Raw genomic sequence first — 26,880 nt, 5'->3', positions numbered from 1 at the left:
GGACACTGCGAGAGGGCTGTACAAGCAATGATCACACGCACGGCACAGCGGACACACCAGGAACCGCGGTGTTGGCCGTCGAATGGCGCTAGCTGCGCAGCATTTGTGCACCGCCGCCGTCAGTGTCAGCCAGTTTGCCGTGGCATACGGAGCTCCATCGCAGTCTTTAACACTGGTAGCATGCCGCGACAGCGTGGACGTGAACCGTATGTGCAGTTGACGGACTTTGAGCGAGGGCGTATAGTGGGCATGCGGGAGGCCGGGTGGACGTACCGCCGAATTGCTCAACACGTGGGGCGTGAGGTCTCCACAGTACATCGATGTTGTCGCCAGTGGTCGGCGGAAGGTGCACGTGCCCGTCGACCTGGGACCGGACCGCAGCGACGCACGGATGCACGCCAAGACCGTAGGATCCTACGCAGTGCCGTAGGGGACCGCACCGCCACTTCCCAGCAAATTAGGGACACTGTTGCTCCTCGGGTATCGGCGAGGACCATTCGCAACCGTCTCCATGAAGCTGGGCTACGGTCCCGCACACCCTTAGGCCGTCTTCCGCTCACGCCCCAATATCGTGCAGCCCGCCTCCAGTGGTGTCGCGACAGGCGTGAATGGAGGGACGAATGGAGACGCGTCGTCTTCAGCGATGAGAGTCGCTTCTGCCTTGGTGCCAATGATGGTCGTATGCGTGTTTGGCGCCGTGCAGGTGAGCGCCACAATCAGGACTGCATACGACCGAGGCACACAGGGCCAACACCCGGCATCTTGGTGTGGGGAGCGATCTCCTACACTGGCCGTACACCACTGGTGATCGTCGAGGGGACACTGAATAGTGCACGGTACATCCAAACCGTCATCGAGCCCATCGTTCTACCATTCCTAGACCGGCAAGGGAACTTGCTGTTCCAACAGGACAATGCACGTCCGCATGTATCCCGTGCCACCCAACGTGCTCTAGAAGGTGTAAGTCAACTACCCTGGCCAGCAAGATCTCCGGATCTGTCCCCCATTGAGCATGTTTGGGACTGGATGAAGCGTCGTCTCACGCGGTCTGCACGTCCAGCACGAACGCTGGTCCAACTGAGGCGCCAGGTGGAAATGGCATGGCAAGCCGTTCCACAGGACTACACCCAGCATCTCTACGATCGTCTCCATGGGAGAATAGCAGCCTGCATTGCTGCGAAAGGTGGATATATACTGTACTAGTGCCGACATTGTGCATGCTTTGTTGCCTGTGTCTATGTGCCTGTGGTTCTGTCAGTGTGATCATGTGATGTATCTGACCCCAGGAATGTGTCAATAACGTTTCCCCTTCCTGGGACAATGAATTCACGGTGTTCTTATTTCAATTTCCAGGAGTGTACATAGGAGACGAGAATGAAGTCATCACCTTCAGGAAAGTTAACATCTTGCTGATGGAACCATCCTTCTTTGCCCTCGTCATCTTTACTGTCTAGTTGCAGTTGCTGCAGTTCATTCCACTGGTAACCCTTCGTACATGGATGTCCTGGGATGTTTTGGACCTGAATCTTAATTTTTTCCCAACAAATTTACCTTCCAAGCCCTTTCTATGAAGCTGTTAAGCTGAGTTAGATGCACAATTACTTTAGTTTCTTTATCTGTATCGTGTTGATCAATGCCCTTTTGTCTTTACTAGCTTTTTAATATATGTTCACTATGATTTCTTTTAGTCCAGGAACTTTTTGTGACCTTTCTACATAGCCACGTATCCATTTCTTCTAGTTTTTCTTTTCTTCTTTCTCCAGAGCCCACCTTTCAGAAACATATTTCACACTGCTCCAATAAATGTCTTGATCCCTTTATTTCTTGTTTCTATATTAAGGTCAGAAGTTTACAGTGAATATCGCTAAGTAAGCTGTTTCAAATCTTCCTTAACAATCTTTAAATCCTCAGACCCCGTGCGTTTACAAATGAAGGAAACGTCAAATATCGGCACGTAACTGCGATAGTGGAACGATCATCATCTCTGTAAATTCTTAGCAAAGAAAGTTGCAACATAGGCAAGCAGTTCGTAAATGAATTAAAACTATATGCCGGTGGACACTCAAACTCCATTCACTGTCTTTCGCGGGGACCGCGTTACTAAGTACTACGATATCCTAGCATGGCTCACACAAAATGAGACGTGTCAGGAATATTGACTGATAATGCCGTACCAGGGAAGGCCGCTGATGTAACTTCGAGTTCCTGTCTTACACACTGTGCTGAGTAGTCACAAAAGTTCAACGAAGGGGATATTCCACTAAAGAGAAAACATATGTCATTTCAGTAGCAACTAGATTCTGTGAAGTACACACAATAACGGTAACTAAATATTAAAATAATTTCATTTCAGAAACTGAGTCATTTTATGATTAACGTTAAAACTTCTTTTTATATGAATACAGTAAATAATTTTGGCAAAAATGATTACAAAGTGAGCGATTCCTTTCTCTCTACCTCCCCCCTCCCCTCCTCCGCCCTCTCTCCGGGTTTCTGAGTGAGTGATGCGCAAGATTCATTGTGTGTGTCGTGTCTGTGTGCGTGTGTGTGTATGTGTGTGTATGTGTGTGTGTGTGTGTGTGTGTGTGTGTGTGTACTTCACGCCACGAAGCATGCATTCTCCCGACAACCTGATGCCTATCAAATGAATCTGCCTGCACAGTTGGCATCTCTCGTGCCTTGGAAATTTGTCCATCTTCTTATCTTGTCTTGTATCTCAGAGCTCCGTTGTGCACTTGAATCAGAAACCAGGGACGTACCTGATTTAACTCCTGACGAACTAATACTGGAAAATACTTTTTACGTTCTTTTAACCGACTGGATTAGGTTCCCCGGCGTGATATACCGACACAACATCATGATCGGTTTTCATTTTTGAATGAAGAAATATATATTTTCGTTCGAAGTTAAATAACATAGGAAAATTGAAACTGAGATCAAAATCACAAGCTCAAAAAGTTAGCGACCCGTCCACGAAACCGAATTAATTAAAGGTGGGAGATACAAATCCGAGAGTTTAGATCTCACTACCCTCGTACTGATGACCCTCAACATTCAACAACTCAAAATTAATGAAATTATTCTCCAGATAGGTACAGTTACGAGAGGTTATTCACACACACAGACACGCACACACACATATATATATATATGATAACTTTCTTCATGAAACTGTTCTTTTCTGAAAAGATGTTACGCCCCTCGGAATTAGCCGAGCGGTCAAAGGCGCTGTAGTCATGGACTGTGCGGCTGGTACCGGCGGAGGTTAGAGTCCTCCCTCGGGCATGGGTGTGTGTGTTTGTCTTTAGGATAATTTAGGTTAAGTAGTGTGTAAGCTTAAGGACTGATGACCTTAGCAGTGAAGTCCCATAATATTTCACACACATCTGAACATTTGAAAAGGTGCTACCTTTCCAGCCAAGGTAAATTAAAAATTAGAACTAGGCCTGGAAACATCTCTAAACAAACACAGAATCCCTATGTTTTTGAGGCTGCCGAGAGCTACATCGTACTGCCTACAGTCTATCTGACCACCATATCCGATAGTGATGTAGGAAAGTGTTCAGAAAACCCAGGATGAGCAGCTACACATCATAACGTGGGGAAAACCCTCTACATGGTACACGCTCTGTGTATAAAGAGAATGAGGAAAATTTTCTCATTAAATTTGACATTGCTGAACGGCGTGAAGTCTTGTGTACATTATCTCGTGAACATTTATGGCACTACTTGTCTAAAAGTGACGGGTCCGCTTATGGGACACAGACTGAGTCATCAAGCGTCATTTAATTTGGTAATGGAGAGGGCTATTCCTATCCTGTATCGTTACTGCTGACGACAAATGTTTTTGTGCTAACAGGAGGAAAAGAAAGGAAAGGTTGAGCCCAGACAAAGCAGCTACTCCGCGTACAAATAATTGTGAGAAGGGATGGGACTAATAATTGTTGAAAGAGACCAAGTTTAACCGCAATAAGCAGGGTTAAGTAGACGTATGTTGCACTAGATACGCAGAGATGACGAGACTTGCACGAATATGACAGCATGGAGAGGTGGATCAAATGTATTTGAACTGAAGACCACAACAATGTAATTTTTCTGGAAACATCTCGTTGTTTAATTCCATGGGATCTGGAGACTTAGCTTCTGATAAAGCCATCGAAAATTTAAACAGTTTCAGTTCTTTTACGTATCAAGTTGTCCCCTCAGCATCTTTGCGTTTGTTTATTGTTTTTTAAATATAAATGTTAAACACTCACAGAAAACCTTTACTTAGTTTTGTAAAAATCAGCTGCTGTCTTTTGTCTGAACATACGTTAAACACTTACGGAAAACCTCTATTTAGTTTTTTTTTAAAATCAGCCGCTATCTTTTCTCTGATCATCTGTTCTTTGATCTTAAATAATCTGGTACAGTTATGAAGGACATATGCAGTATAGAAATCATAATTAACTCAAAGTTGCTCTATAAAAATATGCTCTGAACTAGTAAATCATTGTTTTAGCTTTATTGTTTTAGAAAATATTACACAATCATTCTCTCCCAAACAGTCACTTAACTGATGCAAAACCTGAACTACGAAGACAAACCAGATCGCTGACTGCCAGCACTTAACTGACGTACCTTTTAATATCATATATTGAATTGTACGCTATGAAAGCACGATGTCCTTAGCCGTAAGTGGGCACACTCGCCGTGAGTGATAACCCCGGAGGGTACAACTGCCCTGCCAGAATTCGCAGAACGCAGCCGGACACTATAAAGACTCCTTTCTTACTAGGCTAATTACTGTTTAGCTCTACAGGGCCTTTATACTGAAATGTTTCCCCACACCACCTAGTATTGTCTTTCTATGTGTGTGAGTAACTGTACGTTCACTGGTGTGGGTAAATACATACAGCGTACATAGGGCGGTGTGTGAAACTGATAGCGATTACACGCTTCCGCTGTTGTAGAAATCTGCTCCAGATGCTGAACATTTCAGTATAAAGGCCCTGTAGAGCTAAACAGTAATTAGCCTAGTAAGAAAGGAGTCTTTATAACACTCGCAAGGGAGAACAATAGGCAGGCCCGTGCTCTGATAAAAGTCACCCTAGGCGCCAGGCACGCTGAAGTCACAGTAAAAATTGTATCTTCAAGTTGCTCCTGGACAACGGAGTCAGTTTCTAACAAGCCTTTTGTGCCAAACGAGGGTGCGTGCTGTGTTCGGCGGCGGCCCGAAAAAGTGCCGTCGTGGACAGATTTGTAGGAAGTAAGAATTCGACGACATACACAGAGCGTGTAAGAGGTCCATGATTAAGGAATTTGTTGTTAGCGCACTCGAGCAGATGTAATTTCGATGGATTGCTCACGCGCTGCCTGCGATACGTAAGCTATAAGAGAATCTCAGACCAAAGAGCAGTTTGACTGCAGTAGGAACTGTGTGTTAGTAGCAGTAAGTAGTAGCTAGCAGTCTGGTGTATGGAGTTGGCTGGGACGGTCCTGTGGAGCGATGGCAGAGCCTGAGCGTTGTAGGATAAGGTAAAAGCAGCCCCGCGCATATGTAGTATTGTTATATCAAGTCAAATGTAAATGTTGAAAAAAAATCTCTTAATAACAATCTTTCTCATAAAAAGTAACTTTTGACAATCATTCATTTCAATTTAAAGAATTTACTAATTTCTCCAATCCTTGGTCATCCCGATTATTGAAAAGAAAAATCAGTTCTTTCCTTTTATATAAGACAAATCTATCGGCCAGCACTGCACTGAGCTGCGCCAGAAAAATTTCTTATAGGAGCAGATATATACGCGTCATCCGGCGACCTTATTCAGGTAAGAATTTTCAATTTATTCAGAAAGAATTTTCAGGGTCATGACGCACCACTGCTGACGTCCAACATTTACCAGTTTAAATTCACAATCAATTATTGAAAGGTTATAAGTGAGTCACATTTTTTTTATTGAGAGATTAGTTGTTGTTGTAGTCTTCAGTCCTGAGACTGGTTTGATGCAGCTCTCCATGCTACTCTATCCTGTGCAAGCTTCTTCAGCTCCCAGTACCTACTGCAACCTACATCCTTCTGAATGTGTTTAGTGTATTCATCTCTTGGTCTCCCTCTACGATTTTTACCCTCCACACTGCCCTCCAATGCTAAATTTGTGATCCCTTGATGCCTCAGAACATGTCCTACCAACCAGTCCCTTCTTCTTGTCAAGTTGTGCCACAAACTCCTCTTCTCCCCAATTCTATTCAATACCTCCTCATTAGTTATGTGATCTACCCATCTAAACTTCAGCATTCTTCTGTAGCACCACATTTCGAAAGCTTCTATTCTCTTCTTGTCTAAACTATTTATCGTCCATGTTTCACTTCCATACATGGCTACACTCCATACAAATACTTTCAGAAACGACTTCCTAACACTTAAATCTATACTCGAAGTTAACAAATTTCTCTTCTTCAGAAACGTTTTCCTTGCCATTGCCAGTCTACATTTTATATCCTCTCTACTTCGACCATCATCAGTTATTTTACTCCCTAAATAGCAAAACTCCTTTACTACTTTAAGTGTCTCATTTCCTAATCTAATTCGCTCAGCATCACCCGATTTAATTTGACTACATTCCATTATCCTCGTTTTGCTTTTGTTGATGTTCATCTTATATCCTCCTTTCAAGACACTGTCCATTCCGATCAACTGCTCTTCCAAGTCCTTTGCTGTCTCTGACAGAATTACAATGTCATCGGCGAACCTCAAAGTTTTTACTTCTTCTCCATGAATATTAATACCTACTCCGAATTTTTCTTTTCTTTCCTTTACTGCTTGCTCAATACACAGATTGAATAACATCGGGGAAAGGCTACAGCCCTGTCTCACTCCTTTCCCAACCACTGCTTCCCTTTCATGCCCCTCGTCTCTTATAACTGCCATCTGGTTTCTGTACAAATTGTAAATAGCCTTTCGCTCCCTGTATTTTACCCCTGCCACCTTCAGAATTTGAAAGAGAGTATTCCAGTTAACATTGTCAAAACCTTTCTCTAAGTCTACAAATGCTAGAAACGTAGGTTTGCCTTTTCTTAATCTTTCTTCTAAGATAGGTCGTAAGGTTAGTATTGCCTCACGTGTTCCAACATTTCTACGGAATCCAAACTGATCTTCCCCGAGGTCCGCTTCTACCAGTTTTTCCATTCGTCTGTAACGAATTCGCGTTAGTATTTTGCAGCTGTGACTTATTAAACTGATAGTTCGGTAATTTTCACATCTGTCAACACCTGCTTTCTTTGGGATTGGAATTATTATATTCTTCTTGAAGTCTGTGGGTATTTCGCCGGTTTCATACATCTTGCTCACCAGATGGTAGAGTTTTGTCATGACTGGTTCTCGCAAGGCCATCAGTAGTTCTAATGGAATGTTGTCTACTCCGGGGGCCTTGTTTCGACTCAGGTCTTTCAGAGCTCTGTCAAACTCTTCACGCAGTATCTTATCTCCCATTTCGTCTTCATCTACATCCTCTTCCATTTCCACAATATTGTCCTCAAGTACATCGTCCTTGTATAAACCCTCTATATACTCCTTCCACCTTTCTGCCTTCCCTTCTTTACTTAGAACTGGGTTGCCATCTGAGCACTTGATATTCATACAAGTGGTTCTCTTCTCTTCAAAGGTCTCTTTAATTTTCCTGTAGGCAGTATCTATCTTACCCCTAGTGAGACAAGCCACTACATCCTTACATTTGTCCTCTAGCCATCCCTGCTTAGCCATTTTGCATTTCCTGTCGATCTCATTTTTGAGACGTTTGTATTCCTTTTTGCCTGCTTCATTAACTGCATGTTTATTTTCTCTCCTTTTATCAATCAAATTCAATATTTCTTCTGTTACCCAAGGGTTTCTACTAGCCCTCGTCTTTTTACCTACTTGATCCTCTGCTGCCTTCACTACTTCATCCCTCAGAGCTACCCATTCTTCTTCTACTGTATTTCTTTCCCCCATTCCTGTCAATTGTTCCTTTATGCTCTCCCTGAGACTCTCTACAACTTCTGGTTCTTTCAGTTTATCCAGGTCCCATCTCCTTAAATTCCCACCGTTTTGCAGTTTCTTCAGTTTCAATCTGCAGTTCATAACCAATAGATTGTGGTCAGAGTGCACATCTGCCCCTGGAAATGTCTTACAATTTAAAACCTGGTTCCTAAATCTCTGTCTTACCATTATATAATCTATCTGATACCTTTTAGTATCTCCAGGATTCTTCCAGGTATACAACCTTCTTTTATGATTCTTGAACCAAGTGTTAGCTATGATAAAGTTATGCTCTGTGCAAGGCGGCTTCCTCTTTCATTTCTTCCCCCCAATCCATATTCACCTACTATGTTTCCTTCTCTCCCTTTTCTTACTGACGAATTCCACTCACCCATGACTATGAAATTTCGTCTCCCTTCACTACCTGAATAATTTCTTTTATCTCGTCATACATTTCATCAATTTCTTCATCATCTGCAGAGCTAGTTGGCATATAAACTTGTACTACTGTAGTAGGCATGGGCTTTGTGTCTATCTTGGCCACAATAATGCGTTCACTATGCTGTTTGTAGTACCTAACCCGCACTCCTATTTTTTTATTCATTATTAAACCTACTCCTGCATTACCCCTATTTGATTTTGTATTTATAACCCTGTAATCACCTGACCAAAAGTCTTGTTCCTCCTGCCACCGAACTTCACTAATTCCTACTATATCTAACTTTAACCTATCCATTTCCCTTTTTAAATTTTCTAATCTACCTGCCCGATTAGGGATCTGACATTCCACGCTCCGATCCGTAGAACGCCAGTTTTCTTTCTCCTGATAACGACGTCCTCTTGAGTAGTCCCCGCCCAGAGATCCGAATGGGGGACTATTTTACCTCCGGAATATTTTATCCAAGAGGACGCCATCATCATTTAATCATACAGTGAAGCTGCATGTCCTCGGGACAGCCGTTCGCAGTACCAGCACAGCAAGGCCGTTTTGGTTAATGTTACAAGGCCAGATCAGTCAATCATCCAGACTGTTGCCCCTGCAACTACTTAAAAGGCTGCTGCCCCTCTTCAGGAACCACATGTTTGGCCTCTCAACAGATACCCCTCCGTTGTGGTTGCACCTACGGTACGGCCATATGTATCGCTGAGGCACGCAAGCCTCCCCATGGTTCATGGGGGGTAGATTAGTAACATTTTTATTATTGATAGGTTACGCAATTTATTTTTTGGAATGTTACACTAAATGTGAAAGATAATTATATATTTTTATAGTGGGGTGGTTACAAGCGCTAATCTGAGAGTGGAATGGGAAACAGCGAAGTGTAGGGCATCTTAGAAATCTATGGGACACTACCACCGAGCTCAGGTCAAAACAATTATTAGTAGGTAACCTAAATAATTAAAAAGTAGTTTGATACTGTAAATCGGTTTTACACAATACGACGTAAGAAACTGAAATTCTGACCCGTACCCACTCCAGCTTACGAGAGGAAAACGAGAAATACCATTACCCGATTTCCCAGAAACTTCCCTCAGTGCAGGAGGGGTCAAAATTAGCGAACACGTGTTTCAGCTTACCCGTTGATACTCGACCGTTTCTGACAAAACGACTGTCAAAGTTTTCGAGGTACTTTACGTGTGGTTTAGCAACCTAAGCGGTGCCACAGTGGTTGGCATCGTGGTTTTACGTTTTTGTGCCCCTGCTGGAAACCCGATTTTTGTGTTTATTTTTGTTTATCATTTCTGTGGCTATGTCCGTGGAAGATTACTACACGAATGTTATCCAATGTATGTTGAAAAAACTTTGTCCTTATTCCTCTACTTATTGTCTGTGTGGCGAATGAATAAAAAAGTGAATCATAAAATTATTTGAAATAGTTTTCGACGAAATTCTTGAGTGTATCTTGATTCATAATTAACTACAAGCGTGAGCGTTTCGCAAAATGATCCGTTTCGCGTCGTTTACAGCGAAAAGATTGCAAAGGTGTGAAATCTTCAGCAGTGTTAACGACATTTCTTGACCGGGTGAGATTCGTACGAAGAAATGGCACCGTGGCAAACTTACCTTCGCGAAATGCTCGTGTTGTTCGGAGTTTCTATGTTTCGAACTTTACTACGATCGGTATGATCCGAGGGAATGCACGAAAACTTTCTGAAGAATAAACATACCAATAAAAGGTAAGAATCCATATAAGAATTGATAGAACGAAATTCAAGAATATGACAATTAAAAAAAAATTGTAACCCATGAAAATACCACACACACACACACACATGTATATTATATTATAAATATACGACACTTACGGAGAAACTCTGTAATAATTTTACAAGTAATATAGCGCCTTTGCATCGCTTTGTGTCCTTCGGACGTGGGGAAGATAACTGAAAAATAAAACAAAAACAGTAATCGGTACACACACAGCACTGGTTGAATGTTCTACAATATTTATTATTTGATACACAAACCGGTTTTCGGCTGCTACGCCATCATCAAGTAAAAAGGTAAGTATATGGTGTAGTGAAATTTTGTCATCCTCTGAACTTCCGGAGATACTTACAAGTAGCCCTTCATAATAATTGTTGCTTTAATATATTTTGCCTTAGTATTCTAAAGACATCTACCTCTCATACTCATCTCCTCATGATGTATGCGGATCAACTCACTAAAGAGTAAGTTGTATTTCTTAAATACCGCCTTTTGCTATTGTAATGAAAGTGTGATTAAGACCAAACACGTTTCTGCGACTGCGGGAAAAAGAGGTCATAAAAACAGAGAAGATTACTAAAGAATGTGAAGAATCATACACACCTAGGTTCATGCCCTGCTAAGTAAACGTCGATTGCAGCTCAATGGACTAACATTTGCTGAAACCGAAGTTGCACTATGTACGTGTCTGCACTTAAAATAGTCAGGGTATTCATGAGTCCAAGACCTCCGCCATAATCTTCCAACTACTTTAACAAATAGATAAGATCTAGTGGACTCCTACACGTCACAACTAGTAACAAATCATGAGACAAAGATAGGAATGAAGCTAAATGTAGAAGATTTAAAAATCGGGGCCGATGTAGCGTCGTCTATAAACTTCGGAATCGGACCAATTCAAGCTTACAATCCACACAAACGAAACACAGAAAGCTGAGAAATTATTGCTACTTACACTCATGTATCAGACACACCACAGTTCGATAATATGCAGTGCATTAACAACGTCTGGGTTCATAAAGGAAGGTAAAATTTAACACTATACATCACAATAGTCTTTGCTTTCCAGAAGCACTAATTTGCTTATTAGAGAAACAGTGATCTGATTTCATCTTTTTTGTATTTACAGCACGTTTAATTACATGAACTACTTATCAACACACTATGAGCATTCCCCTACTCATGGGGGTCGCGAGAATTGGTTACGACTGGAGCAGAGGGTCTCATTTGAAAATATTTGGTAGTGTATTTCCATGTCGTATATTGCCCCAGGAAATTTGTGTGTATATATGGAAAGGAGGGGGTGAGGGGTGGGGGGTGGGGGGAGAGCACTGTGTGCATGTGAATTCATCATTACTTCTACGTTCTAAAGTACTTGTCATTCTCTACTCCAACGAGGGACTTCTGGGGACGTATTAAGTGGACGTGATTCTATTCAGCCGGGAACCCAGTACAATTGGCAGGTACGTATTAGTACTAATGACTTACCAATTACTTATGAATACTGTGAGCTAACAACAAGTGTAAGTTTTACATGCTAACTGCGAGAATTAATATTTTACAATTAAGTTTGATGAGCGACAGCAAGTTTATATTACTATAAGTTTAATTATGGTGACCTCTCAATGAAACTTAGTTTCATTTTGAATTATGCAAAACGGCTCCTTCTAATTAGATATTGGCAAGACACGTAAAATCACACTGCACCTTATCCTGTTAACCCGGCACGTTCCAGGAAGGGGATTTGTGTGATGTGAAGCAAATGTTTATTCCCTACCTCTCTGTGGAATCAGCAAGCTGCCGATGCAATGAAGTCTTTGGTCTAGCTCACCGTCAGCTGTTACATTGCTCGACAATATGGCGATGCCTGGTGCCATTTAAAAGAGATTCACAGAAAACTAATTCAGTGGTTCTCCGCCGCTTTCAAATAAAATAATCCACTGATCTGAAATGACGAAAGTATGACGCAACATCTGCCAGAGTAATAGAGCAGAAATAAGGAATACATAAATTCACTCTTGTGACGCAAGAGTCCGCAAAATTCGCTGACGCCGATTTTATTAATGGGCGCTGCTAGCGTTTTTACGTAAAACAACAGTCTTAAATTAAGTCAATGCCGTCATAAATGTATACTGCGAAGCATTACAACATTCTCACCGTTTATCGTAGACAACTTCAGTCAAATTTACAGTCCTCGTCCATCTCGATAAGCGTAACGTTCGATTAATATTTCTGCTTCACGAATACCCTAGTCACTATTAATACACGAATGGCCATTAAAATCGCTACACCACGAAGATGACGTGCTACAGACGCGAAATTTAAACGACAGGAAGAAGATGATAAGCAAGTGATTAGCTTTTCGGAGCTTTGTGGTGGTGGTTAGTGTTTAACGTCCCGTCGACAACGAGGTCATTAGAGACGGAGCGCAAGCTCGGGTTAGGGAAGGATTGGGAAGGAAATCGGCCGTGCCCTTTCAAAGGAACCATCCCGGCATTTGCCTGAAACGATTTAGGAAAATCACGGAAAACCTAAATCAGGATGGCCGGAGACGGGATTGAACCGTCGTCCTCCCGAATGCGAGTCCAGTGTGCTAACCACTGCGCCACCTCGCTCGGTTTTCGGAGCTTTCAGACAAGGTTGGCGCCGGGGGCGACACTTACAACGTGCAGACATGAGGAAAGTTTCCAAACGATTTCTCATACACAAACAGCATTGCCCGGTGGAACGTTGTTGTGATGCCTTATGTAAGGAGAAGAAATGCGTACCATCACGTTTCCGACTTTGATAAAGGTCGGGTTGTAGCCTATCGCGATAGCGTTTTATCGTATCGCGACATTGCTGCTCGCGTTGGTCGAGATCCAATAGCTGTTAGCAGAATATGGAATCGGTGGCTTCAGGAGGGTAATACGGAACGCCGTGCTGGATCCCCACGGCCTCGTATCACTAGCAGTCGAGATGACAGGCATCTTACCCGCATGTCTGTAACGGATCGTGCAGCCACGTCTCGATCCCTGAGTCAACAGATGGGGACGTTTGCAAGACAACAACCACCTGCACGAAAAGTTCGACGACGTTTGCACCAGCATGGACTATCAACTCGGAGACCATGGCTGCGGTTACCCTTGACGCTGCATCACATACAGGAGCGCCTGCGGTGGTGTACTCCATGACGAACCTGGGTGCACGAATGGCAAAACGACATTTTTTCGGATGAATCCAGGTTCTGTTTACAGCATCATGATGGTCGCATCCGTGTTGGGCGACATCGCGGTAAGCGCGCATTGGAAGCGTGTATTCGTCATCGCCATACTGGCGTATCACCCGGCGTGATGGTATGGGATGCCATTGGTTACACGTCTCGGTCACCACTTGTTGGCATTGACGGCACTTTGAACAGTGGACGTTACATTTCAGTTGTGTTACGACCCGGGACTCTACCCTTCATTCGATCCCTGCGAAACCCTACATTTCAGCAGGATAATGTACGACAGCATGTCTGGATACAGAAAATGTTCGACTGCTGCCCTGGCCAGCACATTCTCCAGATCTCTCACCAATTGAAAACGTCTGGTCAAGGGTGGCCGAGCAACTGGCTCGTCACAATACTCCAGTCACTACTCTTGATGAATTGTGGTATCATGTTGAAGCTGCATGTGCAGCTGTACCTGTACACGCCATTCAAGCTCTGCTTGACTCATTGCCCAGGCGTATCAAGGCCGTTATTACCGCTAGACGTGGTTGTTCTGGGTACTGATTTCTCAGGATCTATGCACCCAAATTGCGTGAAAATGTAATCACATGTCAGTTCTAGCATAATATATTTGTCCAATGAATACCCATTTATCATCTTCGTTTCTTCTTGGTGTAGCGATTTTAATGGCCAGTAGTGTAGCTTACAACTGGGATGTCTGATAAACTGTGTTACTGCTGCGAGTGATGTTCAATTTCCCATCGCCTGGTCCTTCTCCTCCCCAGGCAACCACTGACAGCTAGCCGTGCATGTGAACTTACGCTAGACGTGGCACTCACTCTTGGAGACGAGCAGAACTTCGGCGCCCCAGATGGCCGCTCGGTGATGGACGGCGGCGGCAGCGGCAGGACAAGGCGCCAGCGCGCCGCGACAATTAGCGGACACGGCCGTGGCTCGCGGCACCAGGTGTGCGCCACAAGTCATCGCAGGCACAGGCGAGCGTGGGCGGCCGCGCCGTGTACCACCGAGCGCCACCTGGTGGTAAATTTCCGTCCGCTGGCGCGCTCTGGGTTCGTGCAGGTCGCCGTCCGCCTGGACCGAGGAGATCTATATTTTCTGTTGTCCACAGCATGGCTACCCAACTGCTATTTGGCAAAGCCCTGACGACATGGCCAAGGGCCAAAAAATGTGGATTTCATGGTGACTGTGAGCTGTTGGATATTCGTTGATTGAGTCTCCGGTGCGGAAAAGTTAGTAAAAGACAGTATTTTACAACCGTGGCAAAACGAATAGGACATGTCAGGCAAAGGCCGGAGAACACACACTGAGGTGACAAAAGTCGTGGAATTCCTCCTGATATCGTCTCCGACTTCCTTTTGTTCAAAAAAAAAAAAAATGGTTCAAATGGCTCTGAGCACTATGCGACTTAACTTCTGAGGTCATCAGTCGCCTAGAACTTAGAACTAATTAAACCTAACTAACCTAAGGACATCACACACATCCATGCCCGAGGCAGGATTCGAACCTGCGACCGTAGCGGTCGCTCGGCTCCAGACTGTAGCGCCTAGAACCGCCCGGCCACTCCGGCCGCCTTTCATTTGTTCGGCATCGTGCAACAACTCAACGTGGCATTGACTCAATAGGTCCTCCGAAATATCCTGTACAAACGTTGAGTCGAGCTCATTCCATGTTGTTGCTGTTGTGTTCTTCAGTCCTGAGACTGGTTTGATGCAGCTCTCCATGCTACTATATCCTGTGCAAGCTGCTTCATGTCTCAGTGCGTACTCCAGCCTACATCCTTTTGAATTTTATTAGTGTATTCATCTCTTGGTCTCGCTCGACGATTTTTACCCTCCACGCTGCCCTCCAATGCTAAATTTGTAATCCCTTGATGCCACAGAACATGTCCTACCAACTGGTCTCTTCTTCTTGTCAAGTTGTGCCACAGACTCCTCTTCTCCCCAATTCTATTCAATACCTCCTCATTAGTTACGTGATCTACCCGTCTAATCTTGAGCATTCTTCTGTAGCACCACATTTCGAAAGCGTCTATTCTCTTCTTGTCCAAACTACTTATCGTCCATGTTTCACTTCCATACATGGCTACACTCCATACAAATACTTTCAGAAACGACTTCCTGACACTTAAATCTGTACTCGATGTTGCCGGCCGCGGTGGTCTAGCGGTTCTAGGCGCGCAGTCCGGAACCGCGCGACTGCTACGGTCGCAGGTTCGAATCCTGCCTCGGGCATGGATGTGTGTGATGTCCTTAGGTTAGTTAGGTTTAAGTAGTTCTAAGTTCTAGGGGACTGATGACCACAGATGTTAAGTCCCATAGTGCTCAGAGCCATTTTTGTACTCGATGTTCACAAATTTCTCTTCTTCAGAAACGCTTTCCTTGCCATTGCCAGTCAATATTTTATATCCTTTCTACTTCGACCATCATCAGTTATTTTGCTCCCCAAATTGCAAAACTCCTTTCCTTCTTTAAGTGTCTCATTTCCTAATCTAACTCCCTCAGCATCACCCGACTTTATTCGATTACATTCCATTACCCTAGATTTGCTTTTGATGATGCTCATCTTATACCCTCCTTTCAAGACACTGACCATTGCCTTCAACTGCTCTCTCTGACATAATTACAATGTCGTCGGCGAACCTCAAATTGTTTATTTCTTCTCCATGGATTTCAATACCTACTCCGAATTTTTCTTTTGTTTCCTTTATTGCTTGCTCAATATACAAACTCAATAATATCGGGGAGAGGCTACAAGCCTGTCTCACTCCCTTCCCAACCACAGCTTTCCTTTCATGTCCCTCGACTCTTGTAACTGCCATCTGGTTTCTGTACAAATTGTAAATAGCCTTTCGCTACCTGTATTTTACCCCCGCCACATTCGGAAGTTGAAAGAGAGTATTCCAGTCAACATTGTCAAAATCTTTCTCTAAGTCTACAAATGCTAGAAACGTAGGTTTCCCTTTTCTTAATCTAGCTTCTAAGGTAAGTCGTAGGGTCAGTATTGCCTCACGTGTTCCATAGTCGACCGTAATTGCGAAAATGCTGTCAGTGCAGAAGCTGTTGCACAACCTGACCTCTCAGTTACGTTCCATAAGTGTTCAATGGGTTTCTTGTCGGGCGATCTAGGTGGTCAATTATTCACTCGATTTGTTCAGAAGGTTCTTCAAACGAATCGCTAACAACTGTGTCCCACTGACATGACATTGTAGTTTGGGAACATGAAGTCCATGAATCGCTAAAAATGGTCTCCAAGTAGCCAAACATAACAATTTCCAGTCAATGATCGGTTCACCTGGTACAGAGGACCCAATCCATCCCACGTAAATACACCCCACATCAATATGGAGCCATCACCAGCTTGTACAATGCCTTTTTGGCAGCTTGAGTCCATGACTTCGTGGTGTATGTGGCACACTCGAAGCCTACGATCAACTCTTACCAACTCAGATCGGGACTCATTTGATCAGGACACGGTTCTCCAGTCGTCTATGGCCCAACCGATACGGTCACGAGCCAAGAGAGGTGCCGCAGGCGATGTGTTGCTGTTAGCAAAGGCACTGGCTTCGTTCGTCTGCTGCCATAGCCCATTAAAGCCAAATTTCGCAGCACTGTCCTAACGGATCGTTATTCGTACGTCCCACATTGATATTTCACGTAGTGTTGCCTGTTTGTTAGCACCGAAAACTCTTCGCAAATGCCCCTACTCTGTGTCGTTAAGACAAGGCTGTCGGCCACTACCTTACCCGTGGTGAAAGGTAATGATTTAAAGTTGGTATTCTCGGCATAATGTTGACACTTCGATATCGAAATACTGAATTCCCTAACGATTCCCGAAACAGAATGCCCCATGCGTCTAGCTTCAACTACTATTCCGCGTTCTAAGTCTGGCTATTACCGTCGTGCCGCCACAGTCATGTCGAAAATCTTTTCATGTGGATAACTTGAGTATAAATGACCGCTTCGCCAATGCACTACCCTTTTATACCTAGTGTATGCGGGATTACCGCCATTTAAATATTGCATATCGCAATCACTTTACGTTTTTTCAACGCATTGTAAAACACTATCATGCAAGGAACAAGGTTTATGCGATTCATAAAAAGGCAGCGCACTTGACTTCCTCTCTTAAGTAAATGACGACTGCGGTGACAAGAAGGGCAAGGAACGAAATGTTAAATGCAAAACATGAGTACGTAGTTCCCGTTCTCGATAAACCCTAACGAAAGAAGAAGAAAATAATTTTAAAATGTTCCATATTTTCTGTCGCAATTAAAATATTTATTCTCAGGAGACTGTGTGGTCATCGAAGAACAGAATATGGTCAATTTAGAAACCGAGCCAACCAAGAACTGTATACCAAGATAGAAAAAATTTCTGACGTCGTCATCTAAAGGAGGAGCATGTTCTTGGGATACATCCTCAGAATTGACAAGGGGAGTTTAACACGGCGAATTACACAATTTCTGATGAACAATAAAGCCAGAGTACGATGGATCCAAGAGATCTGGAAGAAATGAGAATACAGGAACCAGAGATATAGAACAGGGTGATCTGTAAATAAAAAATTCAGGCCTTCAAAGCTTTCGAGGACAGAACGAGACCCAGAACAAAATAATCAGAAGGTTTCAAAGTAAGAGAATGAAAGGATATTCGGAAAGAAGAAAGACCAGGAGAAACGAAGCTGAACCGAAAACCGTCTCACTCTATCCCTTTCTGTGGCCACTGAAGTGAGACCTGAGCAGCCTAGTAGAGTTTCTGTAACTTCCAGTCTATTTACACTAGCTGGTATTGGCAGTTGTTACATTGCATAAGCATTTCGTTTCTGTGTACCTGACTGTCGGCGTCATCACACACGTACAAAGAGGTCCCAACTGTGTGGTTCTCATTAAATTTTCTACATATTCTCAGTGGTGTCCTGAGAGTCGAAAGGGAACACAGCTTCCTACGTTTTTGTTGATAGTTGTGCGTTTCATGGGCCTTGTTAAAGTAGCATTTCAACTCCCTATCTTCGAGTCATAAAACAATCGCTGCTGGACGTTTAGGCCACGGGAGATCCTATGTTGCCTGTGGGATGTCCGGCGTTCAGTTGCAACAGGTGAAAAAGAAAGTGTGGTCAAACAAGTGTCAGTGACCTGCAGACCATCCGGAGCACCCTGCTGAGAGCTCACCAGGAGATGGTCCCCCCATCCGGCCGTGCACCTGAGGACTGGCAGCTCGTCCCAGTGTGCTTCCAAATACCTTCGTACTTACATACACCACGCAAATCTGAGTAAAAATTGAAGTCACGATAGTTAAATAAGAACGATCACTGGTACTAGTATCCTTTTTACTTCTTAGTGTCGATTAATTATTCCACTCTGTTAGGTCTTTATATTCTTTCATGTTAGTTACAGGAGAGTTCAGAAAAAATCACAAATCAATGCTGCCTTACAGTAATTTTTGAATGTAGTCACACATATTCATCAACTGAATGGACAACTGTGTTGCTACAGTTGGAGCAGACTTCCACAAATTTTAGAGGTAAAAGATTTCTAACAAGGGGAGGCCCCCAATTCTGAAATTCAGATTCGATTCATACTGCGCATAATAAAAGCTCATGGCCAGAGGTGTAATGTAGCAAAGCACCAAGATGCACCTCTCAGCCGTTGTCAAGAAAATCGACAGTTAAAAGAAACCGTTGCGGTGAAATACTCTCTACGATTAGTAATTCTCTACAGCGCCGTGGCGCAGCGGTAAGCGCTCGGGTTCGTAATGCGAAGGTCGCTGGATCGAATCTCACGCCATGCAACATTTTTTTTATTATTAGTTTTTTGTAATTCAAATATATATATATATATATATATATATATATATATATATATATATATATATATATATATATATATATATATAAAAACTATTAATGAATTGCTAATGCATGTTGGTGAAGGCGGATCGCTCTCCAATTGTACCGCCTCCATTTTTCCGTTTGTTTAACAGGGTGTACCAAAGCTCTCACGTCCGCACTGATTTTCGACGATGTTATAAGTTGCGCTAGGGACAGCATCTACCTTCTTTCGAAGTTAGCAGGCAATTACGCTATTATGCGGCGGCTCGTTTCGGCCCATTCAACATCTGTCCTTCAAGTGTAACGAGCGAGTAACGGAGTTTATATTTCATACCTGCCACAGCAAATTTGTGTTCGTGGGGTTTCTATTCTAATTCGAACGTTTGACTTAACGCTATACGTAATCGTTTCGGAATATCGTTTCTGCGTCTTCCGTTAACTATACGTGGTTAACATTATGAAGACAATTAATAACATTTGTGAAATACAACTTTGTTTGCGGAAAACATAATGATGTTCGAAGTCACCAGTTTTTCCACGACAAACGACTTTCAACAACTTATTATATGCATAATTGTTGCAACTGATTGCCGGGAATTATATATATATATATATATATATATATATATATATATATATATATATATATATATAAACACACATTTGAATTACAAAAAACAAATACTAAAAAAAAAGGGTTGCATGGCGCGAGATTCGATCCGGCGACCTTTACATTACGAATCCGAGCGCTTACCGCTGCGCCACGACACTGTAGAGAATTATTAATCGTAGAGAGGATTTCACCGCAACGGTTTCTTTTAACTGTCGATTCTCTTGACAACGGCTGAGAGGTGTATCTTGGTGCTTTGCCACATTACACCTCTGGCCATGAGCTTTTATTATGCGCAGTATGAATTGAATCTGAATTTCACAATTGGCGGCCTCCCCTTGTAAGCGAAAGAAGGTGAGCATACATTCTCAGTTCTACAAAATTAACAAAAATATTAATTTTCTGGTATGTTGGCAGAAGGATTTTCATTCTGATCACACATATCAACAGGAAGGACAAAAGGCGGGCTGTTAAGAACAACACAGCAAGAAGAAACCATCTCTGGACTGCATCTCTTTTAGCATTCCCAGATTAAATATCTTGTGCTAAACTAGTATAAATTAAAGATTTGCGTAACATATTTGATGTGAAAAATTACGAACTGGATGCCACATCCATGACTTGCATGTTCCTGACTCATCTCAGTTACGCAACCTACAGTTTAACGTGGAGTTCGAAACACGTGTCGTACAGAGCAACTCCTCACAGCGCTGAAAGATTAAAGATATATTAAAGGCAGACTGAAAATTTCCGTTGACCGATCAGGAATCGATCACACGACCTCTCGGTTTCCGGGCACTCGCTTCAACACTGTATCACCAAGGCTCGACATTACTGTGGAGAAAATGGTATTAAGGCTGATCTGAGAGCAGTGTACTAGCCGGGAGGAGGCTGCCTGATTTCCAATGTACACTGACGGAAAAAGTCGCAACACCGAAAAATAATTAATGTAAAATAATAAAATTTCAAGAATACATTTGTGTATGTAACATATTTAAGTGAACATTACAAGACCACAGGTTAGTGCAAGTGCGATATAAATCATTGTATATGTGAAATGTTAGTACATTAACAATCGGTGTAACTGCCGTAATGTTGAATGTTGCACTGTACTTTGTCGGTCAGTGCAGGAACGGTTAATGCCGATTGTGACTGACTCTAGAGTTTTCGTCCGACGATGTCCATTATCGCGCAACTGGAGACAGATTTGGTGACCGAATAGACCAAGGCAACATGTCGATACTCTGCAGAGCGTGTTGGGTTAGGAAAGCGGTATCTGAGCGAGTGTTATCCTGTTGGAAAACCGATCCTGGAATGCTGTTCATGAACAGTAGGACAACAGGTCGAACCACCAGACTGACGTACAAATATGAATTCAGGGTGCATGAGGTAACCACGACAGTGTTGCTACTGTCATACGAAATAGAAATAGAGCCCCAGACCATAAGTCCAGCGTAGGTCCAGAGTGTTTAGCATGCAGACTGGTTGGTTGCAGCCCCTCAACTGGCCTGCTTCTAACCAGTAAACAGCCATAACTGCACCAAGCTTTCAAGCAGGAAACACAACAGATCACCGTGTCCTCCACTGAGCTCTCGCATGACAACATTGAGGTCGCAAATGGCGGTGACTGGGCGGCAGTTGAATGCACGGGCTCGAAGCTGTTGTTGAAGAACCCGATTTGTAACTTCTCGTTGTGTCCCTGTAGTGCCAAATGATGCTCAAATTGCCGCTGCACATGCAGTACGTTGCGCTAGAGACATACACCAAACTCGATGGGATTCTCTCTCAGTGGTGTCACCTGGCCGTTAGGAGCCCGGTCCTTCGCGACCGTAGATTCTCGTGATCCTCACCGCCAGCACTCACGTACAGTGGCTACATTCCTGCCAAGTACAGAGCAACTCCTCACAGCGCTGAAAGATTAAAGATATATTAAAGGCAGACTGAAAATTTCCGTTGACCGATCAGGAATCGATCACACGACCTCTCGGTTTCCGGGCACTCGCTTCAACACTGTATCACCAAGGCTCGACATTACATTCGCGACCGTAGATTCTCGTGATCCTCACCGCCAGCACTCACGTACAATGGCTACATTCCTGCCAAGTATTTCTGCAGTATCGCGGAAGGAACATCCAGCATCCCGTAGCTCTATCACATGACCTGGCCCAAATTCAGTGAGTTGTTGATAATACCGTGTTTTTTTGCCTTAAAGGCATTCTTGTTTAACGTCCAGTCTCGAAGGTAACTGACGCTCACGACCATCACAGAGTGTATTTGAAGCAAACCTGACTTTCGTCCTCATGGTGGGGTTACTAAAGCCAGTCTTATGCGACTGGCACGAAATTTGAATAGATATCATCCTTCAGATCTAGGAACATGCCCACCAACTTTCGTTTATGTGAAATGATAATTAAATCAAGACCCTAAGCTGTCGACAGGTGTTGATATACACCAACGGGGACAGTTGAAAATGTGTGCTCCGACTGGGAATCGAACCCGGGATCTCCTTCTTACATGGCAGACACTCTATCCATCTGAGCCACCGAGGGTACAGAGGATAGTGCGATTGTAGGGATTTATCCCTTGCACGCTCCTCATGAGACCCACATTCCCAACTTAATGTCCACACTCTAAATTCGTAGTGCCCCTGCCCATTACATTCATTACTCGCTGCAGACAATCTTACCTGACATGTCCGAAAGAACAAATACCATCTTCACATTTAGTTTACGTCGTACAACTCCTACTTGGTGCTGCGATTTTTTCCCGTCAGTGCATGTTGGGTTGCGCTCACTCCGCTGCTCGACGACTGGAGCTCTCGCACGGAATTCAACAGTCTTGTAAAACTTTGAATCTCGGTTTGTCGAAAAATCTTGAGAAGCACGTTGAATTAGATCAACATCAGCAATCGTGGGAGGTACGAGTCCACCCTCGGGCAGGGGTGTGTGTTATCCTTAACGTAAGTTAGTGTAAGTTAGAATAAGTAGTGCGTAAAGGTTAGGGTCCGATGACCTCAGCAGTTTGGTCCGATAAGACCTTACCACAAATTTCCAATTTACTACAATTGTGAGAAATGTGAACGAAATCGTTGACCCTTCTGGTGTAAACTTCCCTGAGTGGGACGTGGCGCCTCTTCTCGACTCTCGTTAACTGGACGGTGGTTGAAGTCGCCTTTAAACATCCCCTGCTAGGCGACGAGGTGAATTACTGCAGAGCCGCGTCAGCTGCGGTAAATTGAATTTTTCGTGCTCGGCCCGGGACAAGTGTGTGGAGACAAGAGTCCGGCGAGCAGAGGCGCGGCCCCCGCTGGGCAGACAGCGGCGCGCGACAGCCGACAAGGCGCCCCGCCGGCAGCGACAGTCGCCCGCGACACGGCGCCGGCGCCGCAGCTGGAGCTGGAGCTGGCGTCGCCACGGGCGGGACAGCGCGAGGCGGTGGGCACTGTGCGGTGCTGCTCGCTGCGCGGAAGGTCAGGCACGTGTTGCCGAAACTTGATTCACACTCTCACTCAATTGAAAGTGAACACACATCTAGCTGCGGCGCTGTAACGGGGCTAGCGGTATTCCTCAGCTATCTGAATATTTTTGTATTTTTATTTGCGTTGGGGATAACTTTGGTATCAATTATGATTAATAGCCTGCAACGTATAATTGTATTGATATATGTTAATATTCATATTGTTTTATTATTCACGTGAAATTTGAAACTTTATTTACAATGTCATACAGAGGAATCTAGTTATGTTCAATCTACAGGCACATAGCCTTCACACTCAGGAATTGCATGTGTGAGAATCGGGTTTTAGGAGACACCATGTATAAAAAAAATTTAAAAAAACTCACTATTTATACTCATTTTCTTTTATTATAAGTATAATTATATCCTTTTTATTAATTATATTAACTTTGGTAACCACTTATCTGTAACAAATGATGATTTGTATGTTATCTCATACTTAAATTTAATTTTTAAATTTTGAATAGAGGAATCCTATTATGTTTAAACATAGCTACCTGAATACTTCCTGTATCTAAGATTGTTCATGCAAGAAATTACCAATACCATTATATCTTAATATTCATTAAGGTCTTATGTTTCATGTGAAATTCTAACATCATTTAAAATCTCACACAGAAAAATCTAGCTCAGTTTAATTTTTGGGGCACATGTATAGCCTTGCATTCTAAAATTGCATCAGGGAGAACTCGGTTGTTGGTAGATACCATATAGTTTAGAATTCTTTTTCTTTGTTTTCTTTTGTGTATATATTTTTATATCTATTTTGTTTTACTTTATACTTAATTAATTATATTAGTTTTATTAATTATTTTGCATATAAACATCACTCACTCTATCAAAGAGTGTACCAACACACAAAGCAACAGCCAGGGCAGAAACATTAAAAAAAGGTCCGCCTCCAAGTGGCAGGGGCGGTAGCGGAATGGGGGCTTGTCAAGCTAATCTAACTTGCAAGCAGCCATTACGGCTAAGGGACCAAACGCTGCCTGGCTGGTCACTTGTCTTAAGTAGCACACGGCCCAAAGTGAACACACATCTAGCTGCGGCCAGGTGGTGGGCTACTCTGTAGTGTTTAAATAAAAAAAAAAGTTCCTCATGGTTCAATACCTGGACCATTTCTGTTTTACTGAGGATACCTGATATCTCTAAATATAAACTACCACAAAGATCATGGGATACCTAGGTTCACATACACAGATGGCGTTAGTATCGCGCACACAAGGTATAAAAGAGTATAAAATTTTTGAAAACATCAGTGACCTTATATTAATATGATTATTGAAAAACATTCCTTTAGGGGCAATGTGGTAAATTTTTAAATTATTTTGGATTGATCCTTCAGAGTGATCACAGTCTTTTAAATGTTGGTCCATAAAGATTTACCTCGACTAGTACCTGAGATGTAAACTTTAAAACACACGGCATAATTGCGACCTGTCTGTCCACTATATTGTTTTTCACAGTCATTACACAAGATTTTACAAACGCCGGAATTTTGACATTTGATGTCCACATTGCCTCTAAAGGATGTAACCTCCCAACAGAAAAAATATAATTATTTATAATTCACATTCAGAGTAACCTCCCAATAAATGAATTCCGTAACCTACCAATAATACAAGGCCTGTTCAGAAAGTAAGCTCCGATTGATTGCCAAATTGAAACCACAGTGAACATCAGAAATGTTTTACTTGTAACAATTAGCTACACCTTTCAGCTACTTCTCTACGTAGTCGCCGTTCTGACTTAGACTTTTGTCATAGCGTTGTACCAACTTTTCAATAGCCTCATCATAGAAAGCAGCCGCCAGTGCTCTCCGCCAATTCTCCACGCTGGCCTACACCTCGTTGTCTGTGTCAAAATGTTGTCTTCAAAGACAGCGGTTCATGGGACCAGAGATGAAACTCAGGGGGAGACAATTGCGGACTGTATTGTGGGTAATCTCACATTTCCATTTGAAAACGATGCAGGAGCATCTTCATTGCCCCTGCAGAATGCGGCTGAGAATAGTCTTGAAGAAGAAACAGCACGACAGTTATGTAATGTTAGCTGCATAGCTTCGGGCGAAATTTCTCACCAGGCCCTCGTACTTGGCGGCAGACACTATTTTCAAGACATCTTTACGCACTCACTGCGAGCTCAGAAATGAGAAGAGCGACGTGATGCTAACTGGGGTTATACTAGAGACACTACCCAACACATCTGTGCAAAGCTTTATCGGATTTTCATAGTCGTTTCCATTTCGCGACCGATCGGAGCTTACTTTCTGAACGCCCCTCGTAAAATGTATTATTATATAACATTCACATTTTTAGCGTAACCTACCAATAATACTATGTGACTAATCTCTCAATAAAAAATTGTGACTCACTTACAACCTTTCAATAATTGATTGTGAATTTAAACTGGTAAATGTTGGACGTCAGCAGTGGTGCGTCATGACCCTAAAAATTCTTTCTGAATAAATTGAAAATTCTTACCTGAATAAGGTCGCCGGATGACGCGTATATATTGAAACGTCCCCTTTTGAACAATATACACGACTGTCCTTAACCTGACACACAATATTTATAGCGCAACGCAATCTGACTTTCCACACACAATATTTTGTTAACGCAACGCAATCTGACTTTCAAAATTCTCTACAAGAGAATGGCCCTGACTAACATTAACCTGTACTTTTCAGAAATCACTTACCTCACAAAAATCTTGGTTACTCCCACTACTGCAATACAGCGAGCGCCACTACTGCCAGCTAAATAAAAGATTCAAACTATGGAAGGCACTAACTACTGATAGGGATAGTTAGCAAATGAAAGATATTAATAGAGAACAAACAATGTATTTACCTTGATATCATGACAAATTACAAAACTCCGCCATCTCTCTCCCCACATCCACCACTGCTGGCGGCTCACCTCCAACTGCCCAACGCTACGCGCTGTTCGCAGCCAGCTGCCTAACACTACAATGGCGAGTATTACAACAATGAAAAGCAGCCACAGACTGCACACAGCACAGCCAGTGATTTTCATACAGAGGTGGCGTTACCAATAAAAAAACCTAAACAGCCTACTTACATAGCCCCCATGCTCCCCACAAAAAAATTTTACAAATTGGGTTGGGCAGTGGCCAATACAGATTTGAAAAAATTTTTCATAATTACAATAACAAAGAAATCCAATGCACACACTTATTGATACAATGTTGGTCAAAAGCTAAAATTTTCTCACAGTCCATAAAGACAGTCCTGATCATTCATCACATTGCAGTGTTTTTCTCAAAGTCTGAGCAGTAAAAGACAATGCACACAGACGTAGTGGATTTCCATGCAGTCTTGAAGAAGTAGTGTTGTCCTTCCAACGGAAAGACAGTGCTGACTCGACATGCAGACAGGTAATGGGCCACAACAGAGCAAACCCACAGCAGAGTCAGTCGAAATTTTCAACATTGGTAGGTAGGTAGGTCATCACAGAGCAGACCCACTTTAGTCCTGGTAGAGATTA

This window comes from Schistocerca nitens, chromosome 9 (assembly GCF_023898315.1).
Source record: "Schistocerca nitens isolate TAMUIC-IGC-003100 chromosome 9, iqSchNite1.1, whole genome shotgun sequence".
NCBI lineage: Eukaryota > Metazoa > Arthropoda > Insecta > Orthoptera > Acrididae > Schistocerca > Schistocerca nitens.
This window is presented reverse-complemented; position numbering follows the sequence as displayed.